Source organism: Sapajus apella, unplaced genomic scaffold (assembly GCF_009761245.1).
Source record: "Sapajus apella isolate SASKATOON/1434 unplaced genomic scaffold, GSC_monkey_1.0 scaffold2, whole genome shotgun sequence".
NCBI lineage: Eukaryota > Metazoa > Chordata > Mammalia > Primates > Cebidae > Sapajus > Sapajus apella.
Window position 1 is genome coordinate 16840384 of NW_022436942.1, and position 21375 is coordinate 16861758.

The 21375-nt window shown below is 36.1% G+C and overlaps 1 protein-coding gene across 2 annotated transcripts in view; it reads right to left on the minus strand.

Moving 5' to 3' along the window:
• SLC16A7 (solute carrier family 16 member 7) overlaps positions 1–21375 on the minus strand; it is a 292156-nt gene that overhangs the window by 36260 nt on the left and 234521 nt on the right. The gene's annotated exons all lie outside the window — the stretch shown is intronic.

Here is a 21375-nt window from a genome sequence, read left to right on the forward strand (position 1 = left end):
AATGAAGGGCAAGACGGTGGAGCTAATGGTAACCTTTAGGCCTATCAAGAGTGTGGCCTAGGGGTAAACTTAATACCCTGGCTTTACCTGTTCTAGTAGCTTTAGGGTGCTTTGAGGAACCGAAATGTCCGACTCACTGGACCCAGGAGCAGCACCGAAGTAGTATTAAAGATTAAACAGATAAATATGCAAACTGGACTTTATATATACACGTACACATTTCTTACATATTAGATAGAGATATAGTTACAAATATATAAACATACATATATTACATATTCTTTTTCAAGTATTGAGTGATATAGATTCAGAGAATAAAAGTCTGTGTAAACACTGGCATAATCAGTTGCCCAGCTATGGATGCACCTGGCAGTCAGGTGACCCTCTGACGCAGCATTGTGAGCAGAATGTCTTCAATAGCTGGCACAAGTAATATTACAGAAAAATAATACATAAGAAATCACTTCATATGGCTAGGTACAAATCTAGAGGATGAAGTAGAGAAGCAACTTTTTCAGTGGTGAGAAGGAAGGGATATGCAGACATCAGTAGAGAGTCTCCTTCCTTCTTTATTAAGCAGCTAAGTTTACTTGTATAGTCTAGAACTTCAACAAAGCAATAATCTCTTAATTTTTAACAAACTCTGTCACAGCAGTAGTATCTGAAATTGGTACGAGTTCTATAAATTCCAATTTCTGTTAATACAGTTTTTGTGCCAGAGAGACAATATAATATGCTGCTTAAGAGAGCTTAAAAGTCAGACACAGCCTTTATCCTTGACTCCATCAGGCAGGTAAATTTTGTGACCTATAGGAGTCTACTTCTTTCATAGTAAAAGGATAAAACACAACTACTTCACATGGCTGTTCTATTGATTGAATTAATGAATCAAGAAACACAAAGTAGTTTTGCTCAATAAAAGTTAGTAATTATTGCATTGATAATCATTCCAAGGTAATTCAAGTTGCCAACCTGTCTGTTACCCACATCCCCTACCTTTCCAAGCACAGACATATTAGGATATATTGCAAAACAAAAATCATGGCGAATCAAGTGATACATTTTTAATGCATGTATTTATGCTGAAATATAAGCACTAAATAATCATTTAATTAAATCATTAAATCATAAAATAGCATAATCATTTTTATGCTGAAAGTGAACAGGAGGTTTGTGGGACAGAGATCGGAGTTACTCTAGCCACGTTACTTTCCAGTGCTTGGTGCTCCCAGGTGAAAACATGAGTGCCCGAGTCAGGCCTGCACATACAGGGGTCTGTTCTGCAGGAGAAATACCCTGAAATTAAATTCTGGTGTTTATGCAGGTTACATGCTGCCCCTCTTTTCTTGAGAGAGGGAGTAAAACCTTTCTTCTCTAGTAATTTGCATTCCATTGCAATGTAAATGAATGGCTGCCGGACTCCAAGTTTTACTTCCCTTTGAAATGTAAACAGTAGGGAAATAACTCTCTGAGGTGTCTAGTTTTTCAACTACCCCTTAACTTCCAAGACTCTTCCTTTAATCCAGGTGTAGGCAACATTTTCTCAGACAACCCTATGTAGAAACGTTAAAATATTCACTTGCTGACAATAATCATTTTTTTAAACAATGGCTAGCCATTCACATGATAATCTAAAATTCATCCCTTCTACTTTGCCAACGTTGCTCTGACTGAAGCTGGACCTAGGAGCACTTTTTAGCTTTGTTTACTTGATTTGAGTGTTGTCCTTCAGGTACCACAAGCTGTAAAGTCATGGACTATTTCCTAAAATCCATGTATTCAGTGTCCTCTTTTAGTAAATGACATCATAATCCACCCAGGTGCTCAAACTCGAAACATGGATATTTCATTGGTACCAACTTCTTCCTCACTACCACTAAAACATCTATTCCTGTTGGTTGCCACGATACCTCGTCATCTCCATCCAAGCCACCAACATCTCTAACGTGATTATGGTAGTAGCATCTCGACTGGCTCATTACTTTTATCCCTATTCCTGAAACCATTCTGCAATCCAAGTAATCTTAATGTCAGGTAATTTTAGATTTGTTATCCCCTACTTAAGACATTTCATGGCATCCCATTGCTTTCAGGAGCTTATCTCATTGTCAGATGCACAAGTCAGCTCCTTGAGAGGTGGATAAAATTGAGATACCCAACATCTCATCATCTTTCCTGACATTCGTACTCCAGTCTTTGTTGACTTAGGTCTGTGCCACATTGGCCTTAACATAAATTTCAGCCTCTTACTTCGAGTTGGTACCTAAATTTCCCTCCCAATAACCAGCGAGAGGCAATATAACAGGATAAATAAGAGCAGAAGTTCTAGAAACAGACATCCGGAATTTAAATTTGTCTCTCTACTTTCCACAAGTGTGACTTTGTACAAATTTATTTAACCTTACAGTGTCACAGTTTCCTCATCTGTAAATGAAGATAATGATAGACCATAGTCATGGGTTTGCTTTGATGAATAAGTAAATTAGTGCATGCAAAGCATTCAGAATATGTTTTGGCACATACTAAATATTAAATAACTGTCAGCTATTTGTTTATTACCATATCTTACAAAGAGACATCTTTTGCTTGGAATGTGATGCTGGTCTTATGTCTGGGGCTATGAGAATTGGCCTGAAGCCAGGAGTAATTCACAGCTTGAGGTTTCTGATATCAGCTAGGTGGTGGGGCAGCCAGAGACTGACTTTGCCCAGCAGACCTTGGCACTGAAGGCTCAGTTTGTGGGTACCAGATTAGCAACTGTGGCATGGGGGCCTGCCCATTGCTGCATTTTACTGAAGTAGGATCAGTGTTGGGATAGAACACAAAGTTTATTTCTTATTTCACCACATGGAAGGTACGTACCTTCCCACTGTGCTGTGTGGGTTGCAAGGAAGGGTGTGAGGGATAATGTAAAACTGTCCCTTCCAACAATCTTAAATGCATGTTTTCTTATTTCTATGCTACACCCAGATGCTGTAACTCCTCACCTTGTTTCTTTAGTGCCTGTAAAGTTAATTTTGTGCATGGATAGCTGTTTGAATTGATGTTTATCTAAGGGAATGAGCATTGGAAAGTCCTATTCCACTATCTTGTTGACATCCCCACTCTACTATTTAAAATATTTAGATATAAGACAGTATGTAGGTGTCCATTTGTACTCTCGATCTGGGACCTGCAAATGTCAGGCTCCTCTTGCTTTTAAGCATGAGTCCCACAACAGTTAACTCTTAGGAGCAGTAGGGAGACTTGCTTTCTACCCCCAAGAACTTTTTAAAGTTTTATTTTGCATATTTATTTCAAACAAGAACATTATTGTGCCTACTAGGATTCCTGGTATTAGCTTTTAAGTAATAAGCTATTTTACAACATATTTATGCAATGAAGACTTGAAACTGAAACATGGGCTATAAAGCTCGGTGTATCTTGTTACCTATACCATTTACCAACCTGTCGTTGCATAACCTGGTTTTTACTACACAGGTCATACTGTACATTGCTCAGTTCCTTTGACAGGGCATGCTCTGGCCCACCTCACGGCTTTTGACTATACTGTCATTTCTATTTAAAGTGCCACTCCCTCCTTTGTTTATCTTAGCTAAATCCACCCACCCTTAAGGTCTTTGCTTAAATATAGTCCTCTTACAGAAGTCCTCTGTGGGTAGGTTAAAACTTGTTCTTGTTTCCCTCTCCCTTGTTCCTTATATTCCCATTAAACTTAACCTTACAATTAATTGCTGTCTGCTCCTTCCACTATATGAGTAAATCCACATCTGTGTTTGTATCCATTTATTCCTAGTTCCTATTGCAATGCTTGCCACATAAGAAGCCTTCAATAAATATGTGTTGACAGACCTGCTAGTAATTCAATGTTTTACAAATTTATATAACAATGACTATATATCTATAGTAATATGTGAAAGGCTGGTGTGCAGAACTCTTTATCAAGAATTATATGCTTCAACTCTGAAATTTTTTGTTAAGTCATTCCATGTAAGCAACAAGTTATTATTTGATAATTTTAAACTCATGAAGCCCTCCAGTGAGTTTGTTTTACAATATTATCTTCACTTCAAGACAGTTTTGACTTTCCCATCTCAAGTGTTTCAATACCATGTGTTTGGGCATTTAAAAAAAAATTGTTATTCAAAGACACACTGTGGGACTGGAGACCAAATCTGTCCTTTCTATATTATCTTTCACTGACTTTAGCTTCAAGTACTATTTCATGTACATGAATAGTACATGAAGGAACAATTTCCTTCAAATGTGTGATCCATTTTGCATAAACTTCACACTGAGTTAAAATAAAATCATGTTTCCAAGGAGTTTAATAGGTGGCTAAAATATAATTGGCTAAATTTGCTGGCATCAGTATCCCAGGAATGTCTGCCCCATCTGTAGGGAATGGAGCTTGTGAGTGTATTAGTTCCTAGGTGGCCTACCTTTTTTTGCAAAGCACTAACATCATGCATCCACTGGTGCATTAAGGAGAAAGGGCTTAACTGTATGTTAACATGGTTAAAACTTGTAGTTCAAGAATGGCAAATTCATCTTAAATTATGTGCCTGCCCAGAATGCTTAGTTGAATGAGATTCTGAGAATTCTCTGAAATATAAAAGGAAGTACAACTACATACAGATATTGTTCCTATATATGTGTGTGTGTATGTATACATGAAATATTTATATATGTACACACATATTTAATGTTATATATATTACATATTTGTGTAATCCCATAAACTAGGAACTATTATTATGAGAAAACTGAGTGAAGATGTTGCGTTCCTTGCCAACGTACACAAGTCATTTCAACCAAGGCAAATTTTATCTCAAATATAAGATTATGACAGTAATGATGATGCTTTTCCCTAATCCTGTGGCCTCTCAAGGTCTGCATTATTTGCATAGCAGTAATTTGAACCCAGATAGCCTAATACCAGAGCCCATGTGCTTAAATACTAATCTATACTTTGCCTTTGGCTAAACTAGGAAAAGTGTTGTGATCGATTAGCAAAATCTCCTCTCGCAGGGGAGGGAGAGTGTTGGTACTCACATCAGATCAGACACGGTTGCACCTGCACTAGTCTTTTAACACTACAATTGCGCCCTTACCTTTGAACTATCTTTAGGCAACAAGAACAATAATCCTCATTAAGGCGTGATAAATAGAGAGAAAGCAGCTTAGAAATAAAGAGTTTTTCTTTTAACTTTTAAAAACTACTATATAGCAAATATTAGCTAGTTGTTTTCATAAATGTTCTGCATTCATTCTAAATGACTATTGTTATTACTATTTTAAAAATGAAAAACAAACTGACAGAGTATAGGTGACTTACAAAATTGTATATCCAGTACTACAGAAGGCCAGGTCTTCATATTCTAAATTCATTGCTCTATTCAATACACACTGTCTGCTTAATGTTATTAAGTTTATATCTGAATACATGGGAAATTTGAGATTTTAAATCAGAAGAATATGCTTGTCAAAAATATAAATTCAGTACAATGAATAGCTCCATACTTTCTAAAGAGTGTAACATCTTAATCATTTACTATCTAAGCCTGAATCTAAAATAGAAAGCCCTTTAACTTATTTTCAGTCATTAAACACATACTAATTGTAAGCCTTGTATATGCCAGACACCCAGCAGGATTCTAGAGATTAATTAATTTCAAAGATACTAGAATGCTGACACAGAGTTAATAGTCTATCAAGTCATCCATTCAAAAAGATTTCTGCACTCCTACTATGCGTCAGACAGCATAAAGATAAAACAATAAAAAAGACAAATGTGATTCTTGTCCTCTGGATTCCATTCTAGTAAACTTTTAAAGTAGTTAACAAACTTTAATTCCCATGAAACAATTTTACATGGGAATTTTTTTTAAGGATACATGGAGGGTGCTGAGAAAGAGAAAACTTATCTTTTAAGAGTCAAGTCAAGGATGATTTCTGTGATAAGACAACACTTACTTTAATCCAGGAAAAATACAAAAAGCTAACCATTGAAAGAGCATTCCAGGAAAAGGGAGCATAGCATCATTTGCTTGCTGTGCGTTAGACTGTATAGTAAAGAATTTGACCCTGATCAAAGAGAGATCTGGCCTTGTCCCAGACTCCTTGTAGGCAATCTCCAGATCCTTGGAAGTTCTTCTCTGATGAGTTTCTTTGTTATTTATGATAAAACCCTCGGGCCACACCTGATAGTTTATAGTAATGAGACTCAAGGTGGGTCTTTGTGGACCACATGATAATTGCCTGAACTCCAGGAAGAGGGTGCAGAGAGCAGGAGACTGATTCAAACCACGTAGAAAATTAATCAATCAATTATACCTACATAATGAAAATCCAATAAAAATTCTGGACAATGAAGCTCAGGCAAACTTCCCTTGTTGACAATCCTTCATGTGTATTGTCACACATTGGTGTCAAGAAGGTAGCATCCTGATGACAATGGAGGTTTTCTTGGAAACTTCTAACTAAGGTTCTAAGACCCTGTGCCTATTAGTTTGGCTAGTTCTAATTTGTATTATTTCCCTGAAATAAACTAAACTTTGAGTATAATAGCTTTCAGTGGGTCCTGTGAGTCCATCTATTAAATTATCAAAACAAATTTTGATATAGGGCATCCTATTCAAATTGCAGTCAGGGTCACCAGTGAGAGTGATCTCTTGTGAACTCTTTCCTCTAATTTTGTAGTTCTACTCTAACTCCTTGTAGTTCCTGTCAGTTGCCTTAGGCAGACTTGGAAATTCTGGGGATTCTGTTTCCAAACCAAGACACTACAGCAAAAGAGAAGGGATGTGGGCAAAATTTAGTTGAGGGTCTTTCAATAGCCAAATGTTCATCAGGAAGAAGCAAAGAAGAAAAACAATGGAGTCTTAAAAAGTGTCTTAAAAAGAGTCTTAGAAGTCTCACAAAGCCTTAAAAAGAATCTTGTAACACACTCTAATATCAAGAATTATGCATGTGGGAATTATAAATGTGAATACAGTTTGAAGTGATCAGTTATGACTATTATGACAGGTGGTATAGCTTTTCTTTCATATCCTCACAGTTTGAATTCTTCAGATTCTTCAGTGAATTGTTCATTTCTCAATTCTAATTTGTTCATTCTGGGTGGAGCCCGATGAAAAGATTAGAGAGAAGTGAAAAGAAGAAGTATGAAATCAGAAGAAAAAGAGATCCTGATTTTGTGGTCTATCTTCATATAGTCAGACCTTTCACAGTGACAAGGAAGAATAAGAATAAAACAGAAAAATCTAGCCTGTCACTCCTATGTAAGAAAAAAGTCTACGACCAAGTTACACACTTAGATATCGTAACTTGAATGAGTGTTATTTCTATAATTTACTTTAATATACTTTGAGTTTGACAATGCAGTATATTTGTACATAAGTTAACTTGTATCTATTTTCTAGGTACTTGTTAACATTTTTAAGTATTCTTATCAGGAATCCACACAACAATTGAGGTTAAATTAGCATTTTAAAACAATCGTAATCACCTTTCTACATTCCAAAAGCAACTATGGGCAAATTTCAAATACCAATATTTAAATGTGTACTAGAAAGTTTATTAATTAGTACAAATAATTCTAGGAAAAAAATTAATTTTTAAAGTGAGTCATGTTCAAGATAAATGGCTGGAAATATGATACAGATGAGCCTAATCTTTCATAAATGGGTTATAACAATCTAATGAACACAGAAGCTTAATATCTTCAAGGTAACTTTTTAAATATTTTTAACTACGTATTCTGTTGCAAAGTTTAGCAAGCCCTGCAGTCAAGATATTATTGCATTATCGGTTTGTATTGAAATCTTTATACAAAATGTCTGAGGTCTATGATTAACAACAGTTTGTACAATTATAAGTATATACATATAAATATATACATAAATAAACATGCAAATAATCATATATACAAATACAAATACATATATACACACCTGTGCATACCTATGCATGTGCATAAGTATATACATATCTAAGTATGTGCATATACACACATAATTATCTGTATTTGTGCCTATACATACACAAATATATATGTGTGTGGAGATACATATGTATATATATATATATATTCAGTAATAAGAGGCTTGTACATGACAAAATTCATTCTGGGGACACTTGCTTTAAAATTATCAGGTGACTTAATCTGGGGAAAAAAATACAAAAGTTTCTGTCACCTGTATTTGTAAGGGCTCATTACTGCTTATCAAAAATAACCTAAGTAGCCAAATGGAATTAAGTTGTCTCGGAACAATGTTATCTTCATCATTTCTAAGTCATTTGATGTTATTAATGAATTCCCACTAGCTGAATAACAAAGAATAAAACTAAAAATAAAATTGTTTTGAAATAATTTATTAATCTTTCTCTAATAAAACTACAAATAAATGTTTTGGGTAATTTGTCAGTTTTATTATATAAAACCTCTTTTTCTCTGATTTCCTGTTTTTCCCTCTGTTTCTTTCCACAATGGTGGCTGGATACATGGAAGAATGGAAGGTTTCTGAGAGAGTTATATCCAAGAAGACTGAATCTAGAAACCCATATAGTGTCTTCTGAATTATTCAAACTCTATTATCAAGCTTGAATTTCAACTTTTCTTCTGAGATATATACTTGTATATCCACCTCGATTCTTGAAAGCTATACTAAGATAGCTCACAAATATCTCGTAGCAACAAAGTCCAAAGATCGTTTCTTCTACACCTAAACCTCTTCCTCCCCCAGTCTTCCCCATCTTAGTAATGTCTCCACCACACACTTCATTGCTCCTGCCCCAAATATAGAATTTTTCTAAAGTTCCTCTTTCTGTCATACTCCACATTACCAAGTCCACTCGGCTCTTGTCTGTTACACACCTGTTCCATCCTTTTATATTTATCTCCAAGCCACCATCATCTCTCAACGCCAGCTATTATAATGGCTTTATCACCATTCTCCAGGCTTCCAGGGTTACAACCCACAATCTGTTCTTCACATTGAAATCTTAGTGATCTTTCAAAACTTAAACCAAGTCACGTCACTACCATGCTTCAAATCTTCCAGTGGCTTACCATCGTATTTATGTTGTACTCACATTAGATGATATACTTTTAAACAGAAATTGATATGGCTCTTGACTACTTTTCCAACTATGGCAATGTATATTGTTTGTGTTATAGAATTCCCTGTACTCTAGGTATACTTGTGGTATAATTTCTCATGTTCCTCTATCCCCACATATTTCCGGTAGCTGGTAATTAACATCTAGAGGTTTGGTGTGATTCCATTTTTGTTATTATTTTGTGGGTCTCTCTGTCTTTTTTTTTTTTTCTATTTGGTTTTCCCCATGATAGCAGAAGGTACATAATATGAAGTGATTCCTCTTTTGGTAATGTTAACATTGATATGAACATTTAGGCTAATAATGCTTAAATCTATTAGCCTAAAACTTCTATTAAAAAGTTATATATCAGCCTTTCTCTTAATATTTTAGCATCTATTGATGATCAAAAACTAGCTCCACTATTTCATTAGGGAGAAGTCATATTTATTATAAGCCAAAAATCAGTCTACATTGTCTTACTTCAAGGGAAGTTTTTTACATGAGTTTCTAAGAACTGTGTATGCAGAAAAGTACTGCAGTATTTAATTAATAGAGCCCTCCCAGCCCTAGCCTAATGGAATTTTACTCTTTCGTTAACATGATGGAGTTTGAGTTACATTTTAATGGCCTTACACAATTGACTCTTCCCGTTAGAGAGCAACATTCTTTGCTGTATATTATTTTTATGCATCTATAATGCAATTCGTGTTTTGAAAGCACTTTATATTTTACCTTTCATTATTTGGCTATTGTTTTGTAATTCTTCTTTCATACAGGGCACAACATAAAATCAGATAACAAACTAGAGAGTAGCTTATACTTCAGTTGAGGCAAACACAAAAATTCACACAATTTAGCTGAGACATCAACTGAGAAGTTGGTCATACAGAGAACAGCAAGCAGACCTTCATTCCAGTCAGAGAGGACAACCAGTGCAAGGAGCCTAAAGAAGGAATGAATTTGGCTTCTTCAAAGCCAGAGAAAAGATCAATGTGACGGCAGCATACTTAGTGAGAAGTGGTATTATATGCAATAATATCATATGAGTGGCTAAGGGCCACATCATATAGGTCTTTTGGTGGAAGCCGTGATAAATAATTTGAATTTTAATTGATTCACCATGGAAAGGAATTGTGAGGTTTATGGATGGTGGTGATACAATATTATTCATGTTGTTAAAAGATCAATTTAGATTGGTGCTATGTAAAGAAAGCATGTGTGACAGTGGAATTAGAAGGACCAAGTAAGAAGGCAATTGCAATAGTCCAGGGAAGAGGCAACAGCCTGGCTTTGGTGGTAGCAGTAGATATGGAAGAAATAAGTACAAGTTCAAAGACTATTCTGAAGTAAAACCAATAGGAATTTCTGAGGTATTGGGTGGAGTCAGTGCTGGGGAAAAGGAAAGAATCAGGGTAAAACTCAGCCTAAGGAAATAATGGATGTTTGTGTTATTAACTCCAATAGAGGAAACGGAAGAGGAAACAGTCTGTAAAGTCCCAGGTGGATCTTGATAACTAAGAGATATCTATTAGACTTAAAAACTGAACTCTCATTAGGTGGTTAGATATTTGGCTTTAGAATTCTGGAAGATAGGGGAAGGTTATAGCTTAATAAACAAATTTGAAATCCATCAGCAAAAAACTGAATAAAAAAAAGACCTAAGAAGAGAATATGGGTAGAAAACAGCAATTGACATAGTGTTAACCCTAGACCATTTCAAATATTTGGAAGTTAGAAGGAAAGACAGCAAAGGAATCTGAGAAGGAGCTGCCCCTGAGGGGGAAAATTAGAACTCTGTGAAATCAAGGCTGCTGAGGGGAAGTTGAGAGCAGCAGAAGTAACTATTGGCTATGGTAGTATGGAAGTTGTCAGGGACTTTGACAAGGAACATTTCATTAGGAAAAGCCCAGACACAAAAATGACATTATTTAAAGTGAATCATAAAGTATACTGAGATAAATAATCTGTTTGTTTAACAGAAATAGACATAACACAAGAAGGAAAAACAGCCCCACTAAAATCCTTGAAAATGAGAGACTATAAGATATTGAGCCTAGGGGGTGGGTTTTTTGTCTCTGTTCAGAGTAGATAATTTTCTTCTGCTGTTAAAGAAGAAAAGATAGAAAACACGCACATGGGTGAAAGTAGGGTGGTAAGCCATTTTGTTTATTCTTGTTTACTATAACCCTGAGGATGTCAACCTAGTGTGAAGATTCAGAAAAGGATGTGAGAAGCTTAACGAGTGTAGGTACACAATAGTTCTATTGGGAATGGAGATTTAACCAGGGATATAGGATAGAAGTTTAATTTCAGTACCCACTTGAGAGATATAACTAGTACTTGGACATAACAAGAAAAAGTTTTGTCAGGCAATTATTTGGAGTGAAAAAGGGGAAATGGTATTGAGGGCATTTGCAAAGAAGTGGTAATAATACTGGGAGCTGCTGAGGTGGGAGAGTAATAATGAAAGTGTTATGTGCTGTGTAAACCAGACGTCTAAAAAGAGTAAGACATTCTGAAGTAATGCTTAAAGTAAGACGGATGAGTCGAAGTTAGTAGTTTAAGAAGGTACACTTGAGGCTGGGTGTGGTAGCTCATGCCTGTAATCCCAGCACCTTGGGAGGCAAAGGTGGGCGGATCACATGAGGTCAGGAGTTCAAGAACAGCCTTGCCAACATGGCAAAACCTCATCTCCACTAAAAATATAAAAATTAGCTGTGAGTCATGGCACATGCCTGTAATCCCAGTTACTCAAGAGGCTGAGGGATGAAAATTGCTTGAACCTGGGAGGCAGAGGTTGCAGTGAGCGGAGATTGTGCCACTGCACTCCAGCTTGGGCAATAGAGTAAGACAGCATGCCCCCTCAAAAAAAAAGAAAGAAAGAAAAAACGAATATCCATTTGTATGTAGAATTTTGAAGGAGGAACAACAGAAACAGAATAAGAACTTCAGAGATCACAAACACTGCAAAGATTTGGGGGAACTCCTTATTAGGGATGAAATAAAAGTAAGTTGTCATCTCTAAAATAAGTGAATAAAGTTAAAAACTCATGTTTGTGATGATTTTCAATACTGCTTTTGTAATATTACCACATTATTTTTAAAATAAACTTTTTGCTATGCTGTGGCTATGTGTTGCAAATGCCCTAAGCAAAGGTTTGGCCTGCCTTTCAGATTTTTGAGCCCTGAGTTGGAATTTCCATTGATTATTAGTGAGACAATGCATGTGTGGAAAAACCATAGATTAATTGATTATGTCTCTATTTTGTAGTGTTATAATCTGCAAACTGGGGACAGTGCTACTTAACTGACTGGGTGGTTAGAAAATAAATGCATGTGTGTGTGGTGGGGTGTTGTACTGGAGGTGTTCAATAATATTTATGTTTATACACTGGTCCTGTTTTCAAAAATACTATATCAATGTTTGCTTGAATAAATTTGCAGAATCTTAGGTTAAACAATCCTAAATATATGGTTTTGATTTTAAAATATTGTCATGAGTGGTATGGGAAATGAAGAGACATTGGTTAAAGAGAGTAAACTTTCATTTATAACATAAATAAGTTTTAGAGATCCAATATACAACATGGTGACTATGGTAAACAATGTTGTATTGTATACCAGAAATTTGATAAGAGAGTAGATCTTAAGTGTTTAACCACACATACAAAAAATAACTATATGAGTCGATGACCGTGTTAATTAGTTTGATTATGATAATCACTTCACAATGAATATGTATATCAAATTGTTATGTATGAGCACCTTAACTACATGCAATTTTTACTTGTCAATTTTACTTCAGTAAAGCTGGTAAAAATACTATTACACCTTTTTTCTTCAGGACCTCCTAGGATCTTTATTTTGCTTATGCATATTATGATTAAGTAAAGAGGAGGTTGATTATATTTATTCTGAATTCTACAAACATTTTTTATGGTGATTAAAACTATATCTAAGCCACTAAATTTCCAAGGATCACACTTTGAGAATGCTGACCTGCATTGTCTCTAGTATTTATTTTTCTCAAGATTATGGGAATGCCATTTGTTTAATACAGGGGTTAAGTTTGAGTACTGAGAGCAAAGTGTAGTTAAGATTTGTTGATACAATGATTAAGAAGAAAAGATGCCATGGTTCTTGCCCTCAAGGAACTTAAAATCTAGTTACTTTTGGTTCTTTAAAGTTATTCCCCAAATATTCTTCAAGGAATACTTTTTATCCTTGTTTCCTGGAAATAGTACTCTCTAAATAACATGTGGCTATTAATTAATTATTGTTAAAAAAATGACAAGGGCTTAGGGAGCAACTCAAAATTGTCAAATACCAATTTTCCAGACAGATCACATCTGCTGCAAACATCCTCATCAACATCTTCAAAGTAAAAAACAGTGACTTTATTAGACCTTGTAAAGACTAGACAGGAAGATTTTAAAAAATTAAGACAATCAATACATCATTTTTACAAACTGGCCTACAACCAGACAGCAGAGGCTTCAAGCTCCAAATCAAACTTAAAATCAGAATTTCTAATGCCACCTAATGTTCTCAATGAGCAGAACTGAGATAACAGGCATGAAGCTCCCATGTAGTCAAACACTTTGATTAGACCTGTGTGCCCAGCTCAGCATTCAAAAGATAGAGCCACTAACAATTTCCTATAGCCCAGTCCACCTTCAAAGGACATAACTGCTCTCCTCTCAGAGAAAAGCCATACACAACACATTACCTGGAGAAAATGAATCACTATGAAGCATCCCAGGAATGCCATGGAAAGGGAGGATGAGAATAGATTATAAACTTACATAAAGAGCCTGAAGCTCAACCTCTTATTATAAAATGATACTCAGAAGGGCTGATGAGTGATGGTAAGATCCTGGGTGTTAGTGATTGCTGCATTCGAATATACAGTAGGCCAGATCATGAGGTATACCTGTGGAGGTTGATTTAAATGTGGGATAATTGACTTGTCAATCCCAGCATTCTCCAAGTATTGCCCTGGACCAGCATCATCAGCATCACCTGGGGACATGTTACAAAGGAAAATTCTTGAATGCCCGTTTACCACACCAACTGAATCAGAAATTCTGTAGGTGGGGCTCAGTAATCTGTAATGGGTTCTCCAGGTAATTCTCAGGCACACTAAATTTTGGGAACTATTAATCTATTCAAATAATTTTAATAATTTGCATACCAATGTAGTCTCTTCTGAAAAAATCCTGCTGTAAAAAAATTCTATACTTTTTTACATGCTTTGTTCACATTTGGCAATGGCATAATCTAAAGGGGGAAAATGAAAGAATGCTAATGAAAGGCAGCCAGAAAAAGTCATTGGCCTCAGTTTTCAAGCTAAGCTATATGTATGCAAACAGTGATGTGGCAAGCAATGGTCAGTGATTAGCAGATTTGGCCACAACTACACACAGCTGTAGGGTCACAAGCATCATCTTTGTTGGCAAAAAGCTAAGCAAATAAATCCTTAATTATAATGCTTATTGCATACCTGAACAAATGAACCACTAGTATTTAAGATCATTTTGAAAAGTTCTATTGACAATGAAATGTTGAAAATAAATCATATTCTGGGTCATTTTTTTTTTAGCAAAGAACAGTAATAAGACATGATGGAATACTAGTTGCTAATAGAGGGATATTTTATGAGGACCTGCTGAGGAAGATTTAATTTTTCAAAATTCAGGTTCATGAGACACCACTTGGTTAGCTGCCATTGTAAATCCATCAGGAATATGCTGAGCAGCAGCCAAAAAGAGAAACCTATGACAAAATGACAAACTCAGGCAAAACATATTTAGGTTTAGAGTCTCTGAAATGTTCATCCCACCCCAAACATTCCCTACTATCAGCTTTGGCTGTGACTCTCTGCTGCATCATCGGGTGTCTCTATTCCTGCTATTTAGTTCAGTCCAGAAGGGACGGCAGCCAACCTTGCCCTGTCCAGTCAGCAGCTGGCTGCTTATCTGACCAAAACAGCTCCATGAGACAAAGTTCCTCTCCTAGAGATAAGCAGTCTCTTCCATTCTGGGAAACAAATTGGCTCTGAAAAAGCAGTGTATGCAGAGCAAGATTAGAAGAAAATAGAAAGAGAAGCCAGAGAGGGACATTGTAGAGAACAGGGATGAAGATGGAAGGAGAAAAAGAAGAGTAGTCTGTTTTGTCAGAGACTAGGATTGCAACCCCCACTTCTTTTTTTTTTTTGCTCTCCATTTGCTTAATAAATATTCCTCCATGTCTTTATTTTGAGCCTATGTGTGTCTTTGCATGGGAGATGGATCTCCTGAATATAGCACACAGATGGATCTTGACTCTATCCAATTTGCCAGTCTGTGTCTTAATTGGGGCATTTAGCCCATTTACATTTAAGGTTAACATTGTTATGTGTGAACTTGATCCTGTCACTTTGATGCTAGCTGGTTGCTTGCCCCTTAGTTTATGCAGTTTCTTCATAGTGTCAATGGTCTTTGGCATGTTTCTGCAGTGGCTGGTACTGGTTTTTCCTTTCCATATTTAGTGCTTCCTTCAGGAGCTCCTGTAGGGCAGGCCTGATAGTGACAAAATCTCTCAGCATTTGCTTGTCTGTAAAGGATTTTATTTCTTCTTTGCATATGAAGCTTAGTTTGGCTGGATATGAAATGCTGAATTGATAATTTATTTCTTTAAGAATATTGAATATTGGCCCCTACTCTCTTCTGGCTTGTAGTGTTTCTGCAGAAATATCCACTGTTAGTCTGATGGACTTCCCTTTGTGGGTAACCCAACCTTTCTCTCTGGCTGCCCTTAACATTTTTTTCTTCATTTCAGCCTTGGTGAATCTGATGATTATGTGTCTTGGGGTTACTCGTCTTGAGGAGTATCTTTGTGGTGTCCTCTGTATTTCCTGAATTTGAATGTTGGCCTGGCTTGCTAGGTTTTGGGGAAGTTCTCTTGGAGAATATCCTGAAGAGAGTTTTCCAGCTTGGTTCCATTCTCCATGTCACTTTCAGGTACACCAATCAAACAATAGGTTTGGTCTTCTCACATAGTTCCATTTTTCTTGAAGGTTTTCTTCCTTTTAATTCTTTTTTCTCTAATCTTGTCTTTCTGCTTTATTTCATTACGTTGATCTTCAATCTCTGATATCCTTTCTTCTGTTTGATTGATTTGGCTATTGATAATTGTGTATGCTTCATGAAGTTCTCATGCCGTGTTTTTCAGCTTCATCAGTTCATTTATGTTCTTCTCCAAATTAGTTATTCTAGTTAGCAATTCCTCTATTCTTTTTTAAGATTCTTAGCTTCCTCACATTGGGTTAGAACATGCTTCTTTAGCTCAGAGGAGCCTGTTATTAACAGACTTCTGAAGCCTACTCTGTCAATTCATCAAACTCATCCTCCATCCAGTTTTGTTCCCTTGCTGGCGCAGAGTTGTGATCCTTTGGAGGAGAATACGCCTTCTGGGTTTTGGAATTTTCAGCCTTTTTTCACTGTTTTTTTCTCATCCTCATGGATTTATCTCCCTTTGGTCTTTGATGTTGGTGACCTTTGGATGGGGTTTTTGTATAGACATTCTTTTTGTTGATGTTGATACTATTCCTTTCTGTTTGTTAGTTTTCCTTCTAACAGTCAGGCCCTTCTGCTGCAGATCTGTTGGAGCTTGCTGGAGGGCTACTCCAGACCCTGCTTGCCTGGGTGTTACCAACAGAGGCTGCAGAACATCAAAGATTGCTGCCTGTTCCTTCTTCTTAAACCTTCATCTCAGAGGAGCATCCACTGATGCCAGCCGCAGCTCTCCTGTATGAGGTATTCATCGACCCCTGCAGGGAGGTGTCTCCCAGTCAGGAGGCAATGGGGCCAGGGACCCACTTAAGAAGGCAGTCCATCCTGTAGCAGAACTCAAGCACTGTGCTGGGAGATCCACTGCTCTCTTCAGAGCTGGCAGGGAGGAGCATTTAAGTCTGCTGAAGCTGCGACTTAGACTCCCACAAAATCATAGTGAGAGATTTTAACACCCCACTGTTAATATTAGATCAATGAGGCAGAAAATTAATAAGAATATTCAACACTTGAACTCAGATCTGGACCAAGTAGACCTAATAGATATCTACAAAACTCTCCATCACAAATCAACAGAATATATATTCTTCTCAGCACCATATAGCACTTATTCTAAAATTGGCCACATAATTGGAAGTAAAACACTCCTCAGCAAATGCAAAAGAGGAAATCATAACAAACAGTCTCTCAGACCACAGTGCAATCAAAGTAGAACTCAGGATTAAGAAACTCACTCAAAATCGCATAACTACATGGAAACTGAACAACTGAATAACTACTGGGTAAATAATGAAATTAAGGCAGAAGTAAGTTCTTTGAAACCAGTAAGAACAAAGACACAACGTACCAGAAACTATGGGACACACTTAAGCAGTGTTTAGAGGGAAACTTACGGCACTAAGTGCCCAGAGGAGAAAGCCCAAAAGATCTAACATCAGTACCATAGCATCACAATTAAAAGAACTAGAGACGCAAGAGCAAACAGATTCAAAATCTAGCTGAAGACAAGAAATACCTAAGATCAGAGCAGAACTGAAGGAGATAGAGACATGAAAAACCCTTCAAAAAACAAATGAATCCAGGAGCTGTTTTTTTTTTTTTTTTAAGATTGACAAAATAGATAGACTTTAGCCAGACTAATAAAGAAGAAAAGAGAGAAGAATCAAATAGACACAATAAAAAAATGATAAAAGAGACATCCCATTGATCCCACAGAAATACAAACTACCATTAGAGAATACTGTAAACACCTTTATGCAAATAAACTAGAAAATTTAGAAGAAATTGATAAATTCCTGGATACACAAACATATATGTTGATGGAACATATCTCAAAATGATAAGAGCTAGTTATGACAAACCCACAGCCAATATCATACTGAATCGGCAAAAGTTGGAAGCATTCCCTTTGAAAACCGGCACAAGACAAGGATCCCCTCCCTCACCACTCCTATTCAACATAGTATTGGAATTTCTAGCCAAGGCAATTAGGCAAGAGAAAGAAAGAAATGGTATTTTAAAAAGGAAGAGAGGAAGTCAAATTGTCTCTGTGTGCAGATGACATGACTGTATGTGTAGAAAACCTCACTGTCTCAGCCCAAAATCTCCTTAAGCTGATCAGCAACTTCAGCAAATTCTCAGGATAAAAAATCAATGTGCAAAAATCACAAGCATTCCTATACACCAATAATAGACAAACAGCCAAATCATGAGTGACCTCCCACTCACAATTGCTACAAAGAGAATAACATACCTAGGAATGCAACTTACAAGGATATGAAGGACCTCTTCAAGGAGAACTACAAACAACTGCTAAGGAAATAAGAGAGGACACAAACAATAGATGGGAAGAAACAATATCGTGAAAATGGCCATACTGCCCAAAGTAATTTATAGATTCAATGCTATTCACATCAAGCTACCATTGACTTTCTTTACAGAATTAGAAAAAAACTACTTTAAATTTTATATGGAACCAGAAAAAGGGTCTGTATAGCCCAGACAATCTTAAGCAAAAAGAACAAAGCTGGAGTTCACGCCACCTGACTTCAAACTATACTACAGGCTGCAGTAACCAAAACAGCATGGTACTGGTACCAAAACAGATACATAGACCAATGGGACTGGATGGAGGCCTCAGAAATAACGCTACACATCTACAATCACCTGATCTTTGACAAACCTGACAAAAGCAAGCAACAGGGAAAGGATTCCCTACTTAATAAATGGTGTTGGGACAACTGGCTAGCCATGTGCAGAAAGCTGAAGCGACCACTTCCTTACACCTTATACAAAAACTAACTCAAGATGGATTAAAAACTTAAATGTAAGACCCAAACCCATGAAAACCCTAGAAGAAAACCTGGGCAATACCATTCAGGACATGCGCATGGGCAAAACTTTAGGACTAAAACACCAAAAGCAATGGCAACAAAAGCCAAAATTGACAAATGGGATCTAATTAAACTAAAGAGCTTCTGCACAGCAAAAGAAACTATGAACAGACAACCTACATAATGGGAGAAAATTTTTGCAATCTATCCATCTGACAAGGGCTAATATCCAGAATCTACAAGGTACTTAAAGACATTTACAAGGAAAAAACAAACCCATCAAAAAGTGGGTGAAGAATATGAACAGATACTTTTCAAAAGAAGACCTTTATATGGCCAACAAACATGAAAAAAAGCTCATCATCACCGCTAATTAGAGAAATGGAAATAAAAACCATAGTGAGATACCATTTCATGCCAGTTAGAAAGCTGATCATTAAAAAGTTAGGAAACAACAGATGCTAGAGAGGATGTGGAGAAATAGGAATGCTTTTACACTATTGGTAGGGGTGTAAATTAGTTCAACCATTGTGGAAGACAGTGTGGCAGTTCCTCAAGGATCTAGAACCAGAAATACTATTTGATCCAGCAATCCCATTACTGGGTATATTCCCAAAGAATTATAAATAATTCTGCTATAAAGATACATGCGCATATGTTTACTGCAGCACTATTTACATTAACAAAGACTTGGAACCAACCAAAATGACCATCAATGATATACTGGATAAAGAAAATGTGGCACATATATACCATGGAATACTATGCAGTCCTTAAAAAGGATGAGTTCATGTCCTTTCCAGGGACATGGATGAAGCTGGAAGCCATCATTCTCAGCAAACTAACACAGGAACAGAAAACAAAATATTGCATGTGGGAGTTGAACAACGAGAACACATGGACACAGGGATGGGGGCATCACACCCCGGGGCCTGTCCGGGGGTTGCAGGGCTAGGGGAGAGACAGCATTAGGAGAAATACCTAATGTAGATAACAGCTTGATGGGTGCAGCAAGCCACCATGGCACTTGTATACCTATGTCACAAAACTTCACGTTGTGTACATGTATCCCAGAATTTAAAGTATAATTTAAAAAAAGAAAAGGAAGAATAGTTAGGGAAGATAAAGCAGATAGGCAAAAGAGAAAACAAATTATTATTTCCCAAACTCAAAAATATTACACAGGAGTTAAGAGTATTTGCAAACCATGTATCTCCCTTGCAAACAACAGCAAGAAAATAAAATATTAATACTCTATATCTATATATTAGCTCTGCATGTATGAAAACAAAACAATGCTTCTCTACCCAACACAATATAAATTATACTTTGTATTGATTTCTACCAGTTATTATGAATATATAACAAATTTTATCTGTGATTAAGGATATTTAGCAGTATCACCCAATTTAGGCTATTAAGCCATATATTATAGGTAAAATGTACCTACCATTAAGAGCTGATTTTACTGTGTAAAATAGCTAGAGTTGAATAAATTTATTCTCCAACATCTCTTTTTCAGGGAAGAATGAAGTGACAAACATAGTTGAGTCTGACTTATAGTTCAAGGGGGGTCTTTTTCATTCAAGTTTGTGACCCATAAAATAGAAAGATCACTTTCATTGACTGTAGCTATAACACTACACTCAGGTGTGTTCATCAGGTTGAGCTGCAGAAAAACTTCACATTTCTGTTCAAGGAATTATGTCCAAATTTCCACTTATCTTTAAAATATGTCATATAACACACATGTAGATGATTTAGAAGAGTACTATTAATGTAACTATTTTAAATGCCAGTTGATATTAATCATGATGGATCTCCTCCAGTTAATCTCAACTAATCTCAAAAAGAAGATTCTGCCTTAGTATATTTTTTATCTTACTATAAATAGCAGGACTTGACAGACATCTTACAACTATGTTTTTGTCATATATATGTAAATTTTATGAAGCCAAAACTCAAATTCATGACTAATTCTAAAGAAGAGGTAAAGCCTTTGAAAGCTTTCTGCTTAGTTCAGGTGTATTAATTGCATTTTCTTTGTTACTCACAAATATCCTCCATATAGAAATATAGTATTCTCATGGAATTTTCTAATAGTAACATTAACAAAAAAAAGCCAAACCATCCCAAATTTAAAAATTAGTATATAGCATTCCTGAACATCATATTAAATCAATATCAGCAGATAGGAAGATAGATACACAAATAATAACTGTTACTCTTTTACCTCACATATTTCAGCACACAAATGTACACACAGACCAACAATTTGCATGGTTATGCCATATAAATAATCATTGTAATTCACAAAAGTCAAAGCAATTGTGTAATACAAAATTATGTAATTTTCTTCCTATTGCAATTTATATTTCAATTATCTT